Source organism: Pleuronectes platessa, chromosome 7 (assembly GCF_947347685.1).
Source record: "Pleuronectes platessa chromosome 7, fPlePla1.1, whole genome shotgun sequence".
NCBI lineage: Eukaryota > Metazoa > Chordata > Actinopteri > Pleuronectiformes > Pleuronectidae > Pleuronectes > Pleuronectes platessa.
Window position 1 is genome coordinate 5,233,919 of NC_070632.1, and position 12,085 is coordinate 5,246,003.

At 44.8% G+C, this 12,085-nt stretch overlaps 1 long non-coding RNA gene across 4 annotated transcripts in view; it reads right to left on the minus strand.

Annotated features, from left to right (window-relative positions):
* Positions 1-12,085, minus strand: part of LOC128444847 (uncharacterized) — a 97,840-nt gene that overhangs the window by 36,110 nt on the left and 49,645 nt on the right. For 3 of the 4 annotated variants that reach the window (XR_008339190.1, XR_008339192.1, XR_008339191.1), the window contains exon 2: positions 7,019-7,252. This is a non-coding gene — a long non-coding RNA (uncharacterized LOC128444847). Of the gene's footprint in view, positions 1-5,206; positions 5,950-7,018; positions 7,253-12,085 lie in introns of those variants that run through there. The other variant, XR_008339193.1, reaches the window with a different exon arrangement.

The window sequence follows — 12,085 nt, forward strand, 5'->3', positions numbered from 1 at the left end:
TTTTCTCTCATGAACTACTGCACTGGGATTGAAACAATCCCATACTTGTGTGTGTGCATATTCAGCAATGCAGATCTATTATTATAATAATCTATTACCGTCATAAATTTAGGAGATTGTTTCAGTCTCTGTATACGAATGCTTTCTCCCACAGTCATGTCTATCTGCATCTGTTTTTGTTTTCTTCAGTTTTTTTTTTGTGATGCCACAGCGGAGCGATGCTTGGTTTTTTAGAGGAAGTGAAGAACTTAACATCACACACACTTTCCAGTGAGTCTCTGGAAGGTCTGACGTCAGCGCACAATTAATTGCGTGCCACAATGAAAATATGATTTAAGCATTCATCAGCTCATCACTGTTGATTATCTCCCAGAGATGCCTTTTCTTTAATAACAAGACACATTTTTACACAATTACAACAGCTGACAGAAATGTTAGCATGTCGTAATTTAATGTTACCACACTTGGCGCAATTAAAATTATACAATAAAACCATTTTTCCTCCTGCGTTCTTGGGAGTCACCACATATTCACCATCTGATGTCAAACTCATGATCCAAACCAACACACAACTCGAGTTTGAGTTTCACATCTTCAGGGATCAACCCACACGGGCTGGGAAACTGAATGTGTGTGTGTGGGTGGTTCATACTTCCAGTTTAACTGCTTTACTACCTGTAGGCCTTGGAGTTTTTGTTCCCTCCCGTGTTTGATCTCTGCGCCATTGTGGCAGAATGACTGACCTCAGTCAGACCTGATAAAACAGTCCCCACCTACAATCTCTCTTGCAATTAACACGAAGAGCACGTTATTCACAACAGGATCTGGAGAGTCGTGTAAAACCTCCATTAAATCCAGGCGTCGTATCAAATTTCAGCTGCCGGGTGAAAATGCAATTCACTTTGCACTGCAGGAATGCAGCACAGATGCAAGTACTCAGCGGGATAATGTACAGTATACAATGTGAAACCAAGAGAAATAAATATTGTACAAAAGAGGGTTACCAGTTTTACGGGAAGTTAATTTAAACTGAAAAAAAACAAAACATAAAGAAACATACAAGCGGCAGCCGGGATGAGATGAGATTGAATATATGCATACGTTACCCACGGTTTTCATAATGTCGAGCAAACATATGAAAACAGTTTTGCTCCAGTGTGACGTCAGATTATAATACACACACAAAAAAAAAATACCATAACATCCTGAATGCGCTGTGCACTCAAGGAGCGGGCCGCTGTACTGACTGGGGGTGCAGATCAAAAGCGGTGGCCTGGGGCCGATTAGATCCAATTCCACTTTGGTACCAAGGCCTGCATTTATTCGCTGACATTTACCATACAGTAAAGTCAGACACAGCCCTTGTGGAGGAGGCCCCTCGGTCGGAGTCTCCTAAACCTATCAGCGGACAAAGAAAGGAAAGGGGCGACTTTAGACGGCCAGAAAAAAGCAAGGGAGCATCTGACTTCCATTGCCGAGCTCAGCCTGTGTGTTCCACTTAGCCACTGGTATTTTGAGGAGATGCAAGGCACCGTTACCAGAGCCCCGCACTCAAACGCTCATGATGTCATTGAGGTTCTATCATTATAGGCTGCAGATGATGCTGCACTGAGGCCGGGTTAATTCCCACGCTTGTTTCTGCAAACTTTACTTCGGGAGCAGTAATGCAGAGAGGATTCCGGCTGAGACTTTTGAGCTGTGAGGAAAGAGATATACTTTTATTTTATTTAAGTTTCAAGGTAAAACAAAGCAACTGGGGCTTAATGCATGTACATTTTAGTTTTAACGTAAAACAAGCTCCATCCACACAATCCCCGTCCACCTTAAAACACCCATCACATGATCATTCACATACAGCGGGCATGTGGGTGCCGGTTTAAACAGGAAGCAGATTGACTGCACTGCTAAGTTACAGAAAGAAATACTAAACGAGGACCAGCATTGTTGAAAAGTAAGTTGAGGGATTTCTGATAACTGATAAGATCCAATGAGAGATGATTTTCTAAATGTCTGTCCACACTACAAAGCAGCCCCAGAGGTTTTCAAACTAAAACGAGGATGGCAGCAGTTCCTAAACTTCTCTGTCTTAGTTATTACAAGTGAGTAGTGTTAACGACAGGTGTAAAAGTAACAATTCTTAAATTCTTAACTTAAAAATGCCCATTTCTTGTTTCAGCTGCAGAACAATTGAAATCTGCCCCAGTACATAACATATACATTGTGAAAACATGAGTGTTTTACAGATTTACTGTATAAGTGGGTGTTAACTTCCAGATAAGCTCAACTGTGGCGCACTACATCCATAATGTGGACAGGCAGCTTTCTTGAAACATCTGAGCACTTGCAGTGAATTCTTCACTTAAGATAAGGAGTATAGGTAATCTGGTCCAAATAGGCCATCTGCTGTTCCCACAGCCAACAACAGAGGCTAATAACATGCTGCATCCAATCAGATTGGACCAGAGTCAGCCGAGATAAAGGCAAAGCAATAAAATGAAACAATCTGGTGCTTTGACACTACAAGGAAGGGAGCTTGCTATTCCGCTGCTGGGCCGGGGGCAGGAATGTGCTCTTTGAACCAGCTTTCTTTAACAGCGGAGCAGCATGCGCACAGCACGCCCTGAGTCTCCGAGCTGGCCCGGGGACCGTGTGCTCCTGGCGTGGGTACGTCATACGCGGGGGCCACCAGGTCAGAGAGCTGGCATCCTCACCCCTGGCACAAGTTGCTCCCCTTGGGGGCGTAGGGGCTGACACCGGGCTCATGGGGAGCACCAGACAGACAGGGGCCTACCAAACAGCTTGTGACCATAACCAACAGTGGCGGAGAACAATGAATGCAATTATTTACAAGAACACAGTCCAAGTCTCTTTGGGTTCTCTCCCTATTACGCCTGTTTACTCTCACTCTCCTCTTTGCGGAGCAGCGTGGAGGGGCTGTGACCCTGTCGCTACAGTCGTCAGCCGGACTGTTTCATAGCGCCCAGGGCTACCCCCGCTATTCATCCTCCATCGCCATCAGGCCCGATCGGTGTGCAGCTGCAGCCTCTTCCCCACCAACTGTACAGTTTGATGGAAAGGTCGAGGGAGACACATGAAACCAAGTGGAGCGGAGTTTCTTCAAGCTTTGTGCAGGAGAGAAAAAAAACCAAAAGTTTTTCTTTAGGTGCAAACGTTGAGGTAATGTGGAAAAGATCCACCGCAGGTTCAAACAATAATATTCTGGTGAATCATTACTTTCATGCACCATTAGGAAGGAATTTTTTTCTTTTTCTTTGGGTTTTAACTGCTGAGAACCTGGTGCAGACCCGAAAAGGTTCCTGTCAGCGCTGTGGCTGCGAGGTGCTGGGAGGAGCCGAGGCCTGAGCGGGCAGAACCGACGGCCCAACGACAAGACGCTATATATTCAGCCTCGTAAAGTGGAATCATAAAATAAAATTGAGTGCAATACTTGTAATGTAATATTTTTTACACAGCACAACCAATGAGTGGTGCCATTGACTGAGGTTCCTTTTGCTAACGGAGAAAAAAAAACAAATTAACGACTATTAACACCCGACAAAGGTCAAACCCAGTGAAGTTTCCCGGAAAGTGCTGCTAATAAGTGAGTTTTCCAAACATCTGCAGACTCTTTTTAAGTAATAGCAAAAATCCAGCTCTGTGATCACTGCACTAACATAACAGGTTATTCTGGTTTACCTGATTTCAATATAAGATAACACTTCCCTTCTTCTCCTTCACCTACTTTTCCATCAACCGAACACACAGGGGCATCACACGCACACACATACAGTAGATACAGTAGGTTCCATCTTTCCTTTCCCCCCGTGGCTCTTGGCTGTGGCCCTTGGAGTCTCCAGATGAAGAGAGCGTGGAGTGTGGCAGAGGGTCCTTCCATAAACAATAAACAACAGTTATCTTGTGTGCGGCCGTCTGTGTCGAGTGGCACACGAAGCCAAGGCCCCGGCATCTGAGGGGCGGCATCTCTCCGCCTTTGGTCTTGTCTCTTTCAATGGCTTATAAAAGTGTGGATGTGTGTGTGTGTGTGTGTGTGTGTGTGTGTACGCCCAAGGGTGTGTGTCCACAGCACAGCACAGGGCTCCTCTGTATTGTATTCTGAAGCTGGCTGGAAGTAAAAAGGCAGAATTAAGAGTGGCGGGGGCAAGAGGAAGGGAGCTGCCAGCACACTGCAGAACTGCGGGGAGCTCCCCCAGATCCCAGCTGCCCGGGGCTGGCTGAGAGCATCAGGCGAGTGCCAGGCTTCCTCGGCCCTCGTGGAGGTCGGCCAGAGAGAGTGGGAGGAGTGGGAGGTGCACGTCAGAAAAAAATGCCAAAAATAATGTCTGGGCCTATATAAAGTTGGCCTTGGGAGACACAAAATGCTGACATACACGAGAAAAACTCAATCTGTTGGCCGGTGAGACCCACCGGGGGCAATTTGTTTTCAGAGAACAAAACAGAGTTTCAAGTAATAATTGCTTATATAAGGTGTTCATATTTTATGAAGCACTGGAACATAGAAGGCAAAGAACTTCCTCAGTAGCCCAATAAAATGCTCTTTCATTATTGGTGGCCTGAATGCCTCTCCTCCTCCTCCTCCTCCTCCTCCTCCACACGGGCTGGCAACAACGTGGAAAACAAAGTTTATCTGGAACGGTTTAATGCATTATTTGTCTAAAAATCAAGGAAGTGAGTTTATTTTGCAGATAATTATAGCTTTTGTTGTGTCGATGGCCAAGATAAGCCAGAGTTCCGAGCCATTAACCGGTCGTGCTTTTTCTGGCAGACGCCACCGCTGAGTTTGTAACGCACAATGCTCTGTTAGAGCTCTGGCAGCGAGCTGGAAGATCTTAACTGTAGTGGGCAGGGCTCCTTCCACTGCACATTGCAAATCAATCAATCAATTTAATATATGATTATAAATATAATTAGTATAAAACATGTTTTTCAGCCTTAATAAGAGCGCACTGGTTCCCACCCTCCTATCTCTTGACCCACTGACATCAAATATGACTCAATGCAAAATCAAAGCCATCAACTATACAATAGTCAAACCATATGTAAAACCTAAATGTCTTATCCCAGTACACACTGTATGTCGGCCCCTCATTCTACTGTAAGCAGCAGTACTAACAGCGCAGGGAAATCCCCTGACTGGTCGAGACCCTTTTCGCCCTCGGAGCTGACCCAGGAACAGGCTGGGGGCGCTAATCATGGCACTTGGCCCACATCAGAATTTTTCCATAGGTCCTCAGAGAAATGCCCTTCCTCTGCAGAGGCAGGTAATCACAGCGAGAGCACATCCCGCCCAGATGAGGCCGATGAGCGCACGCCTGCTTTGTGCCGTGCAGGAGGAGTCGGGGACTATTTCTGGGCTTCTGACAGAAACAAATGACCCCTGTGTCACCCGGCCTGTCAGAACTGCCTGCCTGCTGGGGAGCTAATGTGGGTGTTGTCCGTCATTGTGCGTTCCAGCCCCGGGGCCGGTGACAGGAAGTGAGCTCCGACATGACAAGGGAGAAATCCATTTACATCTACAGGCTGTTTACTCATGAAACACTATGTGAGGGCGTTGGGCAAACTCAGCCCTGAGGTGTTGACAATTCAGGAATGAGGCTGCATTTGGCATATTTTGCATGTGGGCTCCTCTGATTCAACAGAGTAAAATTAGTCCTACAAGTGGGAAAGGAAAAAATAGACATACTGTATATGCAGGCCTCCCTCTGTTTCATAATGTTTCCTGCCCTGCAGGATTACAGCATTACCTCCAACTACAAGGGTCCCCAGGTTTGCTTCCCGGGTCAGAGTCCTGACGTACGTTGTCTGTGTTTTCCACAGCGGAACCTTTTCCTCTGGACACCTGAGGTTTATTATCACGTCCAGAAGGGGCCATTGGGATGCATTTCATTACACTGTTCTCTCCAACACCTTATTACTGCTACGGTAGCTGCCCTGTAAATTTGAAAATGACTATGTCAGAGATGCTATTGTTGGACTCATTGTTCCATCGCAGGGAGGAGACGGAGAGTGAAAACATCTGACAGTGTGAAAGAATACTTGGTTCTCTGCTGTGTTACACGTTGTCTGGTCTGAAAAGGGACAAAAGTGAAATTATAAATAAACTACAGAGAAGTATCGCACATATGTCCAATTATAAGCTTATTTTAAAAGTTGTAGAAATTGATAAATGTTCACCACATTCTTGGATTTATCATTTTTGCACTATAGGTGAGGATGTTAGGAAAGGATCACAAAAGTTGTGTGTCTCGCCAAGACGAGCCTGAAATATTGGTCGATGCTGCACCAACTGCCAACAGTTCCCACAGTCTAAACAGGAGGTCCCAATTTAAGTGGCCACCAAATGCTTTGGTGACATAAATGTGGAGGACTTAGCAACTGTTCTCATGCCAGACCACTTTTTCCTCTTTATCCACAAACGTGACTGATCTGAGTGATAAATGTTCATGTGTGCACGGGCGGGCGGAAAAACTCATTTCCTCTGAGGGCTGAAAACCAGAGACAAGCCCAGAGCAGGTATATGGAGATCAGGTGGGGTCTGACGGGGGGGGGGATTCGTTCCCATGGTTTTGATGTAAACACAAACTTATCAGAATGAATCCAGATCTACTGGAGGGACGATCATCAACAAATTGCACAGGCTTCTAAATATATAGTCCCCAAAATATGTTTTTTATTTCCCCATCAAGATCCATTCATTATTCTCTGGGAAATCACCTTCTTGCACATGTCGTCATAAAAAGTTAAAGAAAAATCCTCGATCTTTGTTCCTTAGTCGAGATTCAAGCCATATTTAATGGGTTCTTCCACCAAACCCTTCCAGGAAGTTACAATAAAATTGGTTTAGTAGTTTTTGCGTGATCCCGCTAACAGCCATGAAAACATAAACCTCCTGTGCAGAGAGGAGCTGCTCAGCGGCGGGACGCGACCTGGTGACTAGTTTAAAATCCAAAGGTCAAACACTTGTCTTCATAAATTAAAAGATTAAAGCTCTATGACTTACATTGAAGGCTCACACGTGGGGTCAGATCTTCTTCTTCGCTTATTTCCGCCATGTTTATCATGACACCCAGGTGTGCCAAGAGGGGGGGGGCGCTTGACCCAGGCATGAGCTCCTATGGGGGGTGAGCCACAACTGGCTGGCAGGCTCTTTGGTGCTGCTTATCCTTCTGCTTTCCATCATATTATTCCTCTGTGTCTTCATGAATACTGGTGTTTGATTTCACATCTGGATTGTCTGTGATAAAAGAATAAAGAGAGCAAAGTTAAAATACAGAAGAAGAAGAAGCAATTCCCTGTTTATCATGTGCCCATTAAAGTCCTCTTTCCTTTATTTGACGTGTGTGTCATTTGAGGCTGGCCATGATCAAGTGCCTCTGTGTACATCCCCCCCCCCCAGCCCTCCAGACTCCCAATGCCCACAGTGATCGACTCCCACTCAACCAAACGCAACAGGCCTAGCCCACCATGGCTATTGGCAGTGGCACAACCAAGCTGACATTTATTATCTACCTCACTGCCCTTGCTAGCAAGCTGACGGGATGGGCACCATTTGTCTGGCTGCAGAAGAAAGCATCTGTCCGCGCCTGTGAAGGGTCAACGAGGGCAAGATGGTGCCCGGTCGACCCGATGTTACTTTAAATCCAAATCACAACCAATATGTTTGATTTGGTCTAAAAACCCTAATGCATTGCATTGTTTTTTTGTTTGTTTTGTGGAAATCAGATGAAAAATGCAGCAAGTAAACAGCTTATAATAGACAGAGACTCAGACCTAAGCAGTGTTGCAGATGTGTGTTTGCAGAAAAAAACCCACGACAACTGACAAGAGCTGAGATGTGATTCATGCTGGGATCTTCTGATTATGTGGTCTCCCCTAAATCCTCCTCCACCTCTCCAGCTCAGCGCTCAGTGATGATAAACCTGCTTCCTGAAATGAACCACCGCCACTTCCATCGCACCGAGCTCTGATCCAGTCATTTTGTACCTTTATGACTCAACCGCAAGTCACAAACTGTTCTGACCACAGCGCTCTGACTCAACTCTGAGTTTATACAAGAAAAATCATTTCTACCGCTGTCACCGAAGACGAGCTCATCCACCCGACCTCTGTGACTCATCAGGTGGAACGCAGCGACGGGGACAGGGGGACACAGCGGAATAACACCAGCAGCAGCACCATAGGGAAAACAATAAAAAGGCAGATAATGACAGATCTGGCCTGTGACACAGATGGGCCAGGACTGTTTTAGATAGACACCCTCCTCATCAGGCGGAAAATTGCAGAGCTCCCTTGAAGGAAACATGACTGGAATTGAGGGATCAAAGAGGGAAGACTTATGGACTTGCATTATAGCCTACAGATGCTGCAAGCTGGTGTTTTGGTGTGGCTCTTAGTCATATGTGGAGGTGGCTTTTTAAAATTCTATTTGTGAAGGATCTTTTCCTGTTGTTTGTCATGCAACCTTCATGCCTGTCACAAACCTCGTTATACTTGTACTAAAGCGTTTGGCCCCCGAAACTATTAATATCTGAATAGTCTCCCACGGCACATATGTCTGTTCTGGAGAATGTTCTGGTTGCACGCATCATTCTGCTTGTTTGTATCTCTCGCATCCAATTAATCCCAGGGCGGCGCTAAACCAAGGATGCAGAAATGTTGCCCGTGCAAAAATGATTTCAGCGGGGACTTGTTGTGGTAGAACATTCATTGTCAATAACATGGCAAATTCTCCAAAGAGAAAACATTACAAAAAACAATACAAAAAATACAGTATATCAGCACATTTGTGATTGCACCAGTCAAATCCGTGTAGGTTCTCGCTTTTTTCAGATTTCTTAAATGTTAACAGGTTGGATGCCATGTTAATTAGCCAATAATAACAATAATCAAAGAATGCACCAACACTCTTGACTTCTAAGAAACACAAACCCAATCCGCTGCACACAAACATCCACATGAACCCGACTGTTCTCCGAGGCGTGGCACCAGTGGTCTTTCTAGAGGTTTTTGGGGCTGTGGTGACGAGTGGGTGGCCCGGCCCTGACCCCTATTCATCTCAATGAGATACAGTAGGCAGAGTTGTGAAGGGACGTTCAAAGGAGTTGCATCCCCACAAACACACACACACACACACACGCGCGCGCGCACGCACACACTCCGAGGTCAGAGAAATACGTTTACCACAGTAGCAAGACTTGTTTTAGACCATTAATCTAGTCCCTCAAGCATCTCTGCATACGTCTAGATATGGGAAGTGAATGCTAGATAAGGAAATTCATCTAAAAGAAATGTCCCTTCTTTTCCTGCCCTTTACATGCCCCTTGCACACCAGTCCACTCTCCCAATCCCACCATCACAAATTTACCTATGACCACTGTATTATTTGTTTACGATGACGTCTTCTCGACAGATCCGTGTGTTTATGTCAACAACTGAAGCGCCTTCTGTCTGCTCAGTGGTTCAATGCAGAAAACTCTGGTTTGATTTCTCATGGGGAAATTTCAGAGACAAAATGGGAAACCTTGCAAAAGAGACGAATTTGTGACGTGTTAGATGATTTCCCCGAGACAGTTCATTCAACTGTAACCGCACTATGTCAACTGGAAAATATTCTGAAATCACAACTATACGCAAAACACCATCTCGGCCCACAAGCATCCCCCATTCATGAAGATGCAACACCCGTGATAACCCTTTCTGTGTCGCCCCATCTCCAATCTTTCAGAGCTGAGACATCAAAGCTTGGAGCGGTGCCGCGGTCTCAGGCAGAACGACCACTTGTCTCAACTTGGACGTGATCCTAGAGAGTTTTTGACGTCGGTGTCCACGGGACAGACAGGCTCATTCACACGAGCTCTCTCCTTCCTGGCTCGGCCCTCTTGTTCTCACAGGATCCAATACATTCATAACCAAACAGTGGTCAGCGGCACAAGAGGATCAAGAACATCCAAAAAAAAAAAAAAAAAGAAGTCTGTGTTTCATAAGCAGTGCCAAAGGGTTTTCCATGAGACTCAACACTAAATTGCAACAAATCAATAGCGCGCAGCTGGTAAATATAATTCACAACTTTAGTCGACCATTGTTCCTGATGCAACCCCTCGTGAACTCCGTGTCCTCAAAACATGTGAATGCTATTCTGTTCTATTCCGTTTGGTTTCATTCTATTCTGGTGGTTCCCCGGTTGATTCATTGGATAATGCATGAACTACAATCCCTTCATCACTCACAGTAAGCTGAAGTTTATTCGTACCAAGCAAATGTCCTTCTGGAAGTAATGATTAATTGCAAATTAATTAATTGACCTGTCCATATCTGTAATTATCTGATTAATGGTTTTAACCAGACAAACCATAGAGCCGCACTGACACATGGGTCTGCACCACTGCATCAAAGATAAGCCTCCAGTGTTTAAAAGGCTCCTGTAATAAATTATAATGTTTGGTATTTGACTTAATGGATAAAATTAGGCTGCAGATTTGTCGAGAGAAATCACCATTAGCTACAAATTCATTGACCTTTGAGGAAAAGTATGAATTATTGCTTCCAGACGTGGAAGTCTTAAAACAGTGCTTGACAAAGGGGTTTCCTCCTCCAGCAGCCTCCTCTTGTGGTCTCCTCCAGCAGTGAATCTTAGGCCCTGTCTCGTTTCCTTTTTGTGACCTGCCCCTAGGTCATGACTTTTGTGTCCGATGGACATTCTACAAACAATCAGTTCTTCAACCAAGACCTGGACAACCAGTCTATATCATATCGAACCATCATATCTCCTTCTTTTCATTACCGGTTTCCTGCAGTTTTTTGATTATTTATTTATTTAAGCCTCGGAAAACACATTGAGGAATAAGACCCTCATTTACAATGGTGCCAAGGGTATAATGAACAGTTAATGCATTGAGAAAATAAATAAATAAATAAGAAGTAATAGTAAAAGTTTACAAAAAATGTTTTATCTGCGGAACGATTTCTGAACACATGTTGTTTCTTGCAGCTTCTTTCATATTCTTATGAAGGTTGACACAAACTTTTCTGGTCCCACTTCATGCTGAAACTTTTTGTTTTTACAATGTTCGACTTTAAAATTATATTGCATAACATAAATTTCATTATAATACATAAATATAAATCACATATTTAATCTAGGTCACACGTTCTCCCCTTTTCCTGGACATGGATCCTCCGCTATCCGTCACTCTCATCTCTTCCTTTCTGCCGCTCACTGGCCCCTGGCACCATCTTGAATATTCATAACTGTCCTCTGATGAGCATGCTAAATGGGTGTCAAGATGATTTGGCCACATGACAGAACTGGATTGTCTTTGATAAGCCCCGACTTGAGCCAGAACAAGGCGGCAAGGAGGAAGAGAGCGACAGAGAGAAAAATAGACATTGACCCCAGAGGGGATTCGGGGGGTTCTGTGTCGGACCAATCAGAACCACGTAGCAGGACGGTTGGAGAAAGGCCTGGGCAGCAATGGAGAGGTCAGTAGGGGGGCGGACCCCCGCGGTGGCCCTGGGGGTGAAAGTCATTGTCACCCGGCTTTAATGGGTCCTAAAATTCCTCAACTGACCGAAACCTGTGAACGATTGAGAAATGAAAGACATTTGTGATTCAAATGGGGCCTCTGGGGGATCCACCATGAGGTCTGCAGTTGGAGAAGCTTCTCAGAGGAAACAAACACTCTCGAACCCACAAGGATAAGCCAACCTGGTTCCCCCCCCCCCCCCCTTTTTTTGCTACAACTTCCCATTTTCATGATTTTACATCACAAAACTGCAGGATTTAGCTCCATTTACTTTGACTCGGGCACAAAAGCAGCTTCCGTTTTGAACATAAATTATTTCATTCGTATTTGGCAAATTGAATAATTCAACGTTCAAATCACGGTGGGAAAGGAAGCACTGTAACGTGATTTGATGTCTTTCCTGCAAAGAGAATTCCATTATTAACAAAATGAAGGAAGTCTTGTAAAATGCAAAGAACATTGTCAAGACTTGAATTAATTCTTCTGCAGCTATAAATAGAACAATGTGTAATTTCAGAGGGTAGAAATTCCCCTTTCTTTGTTGA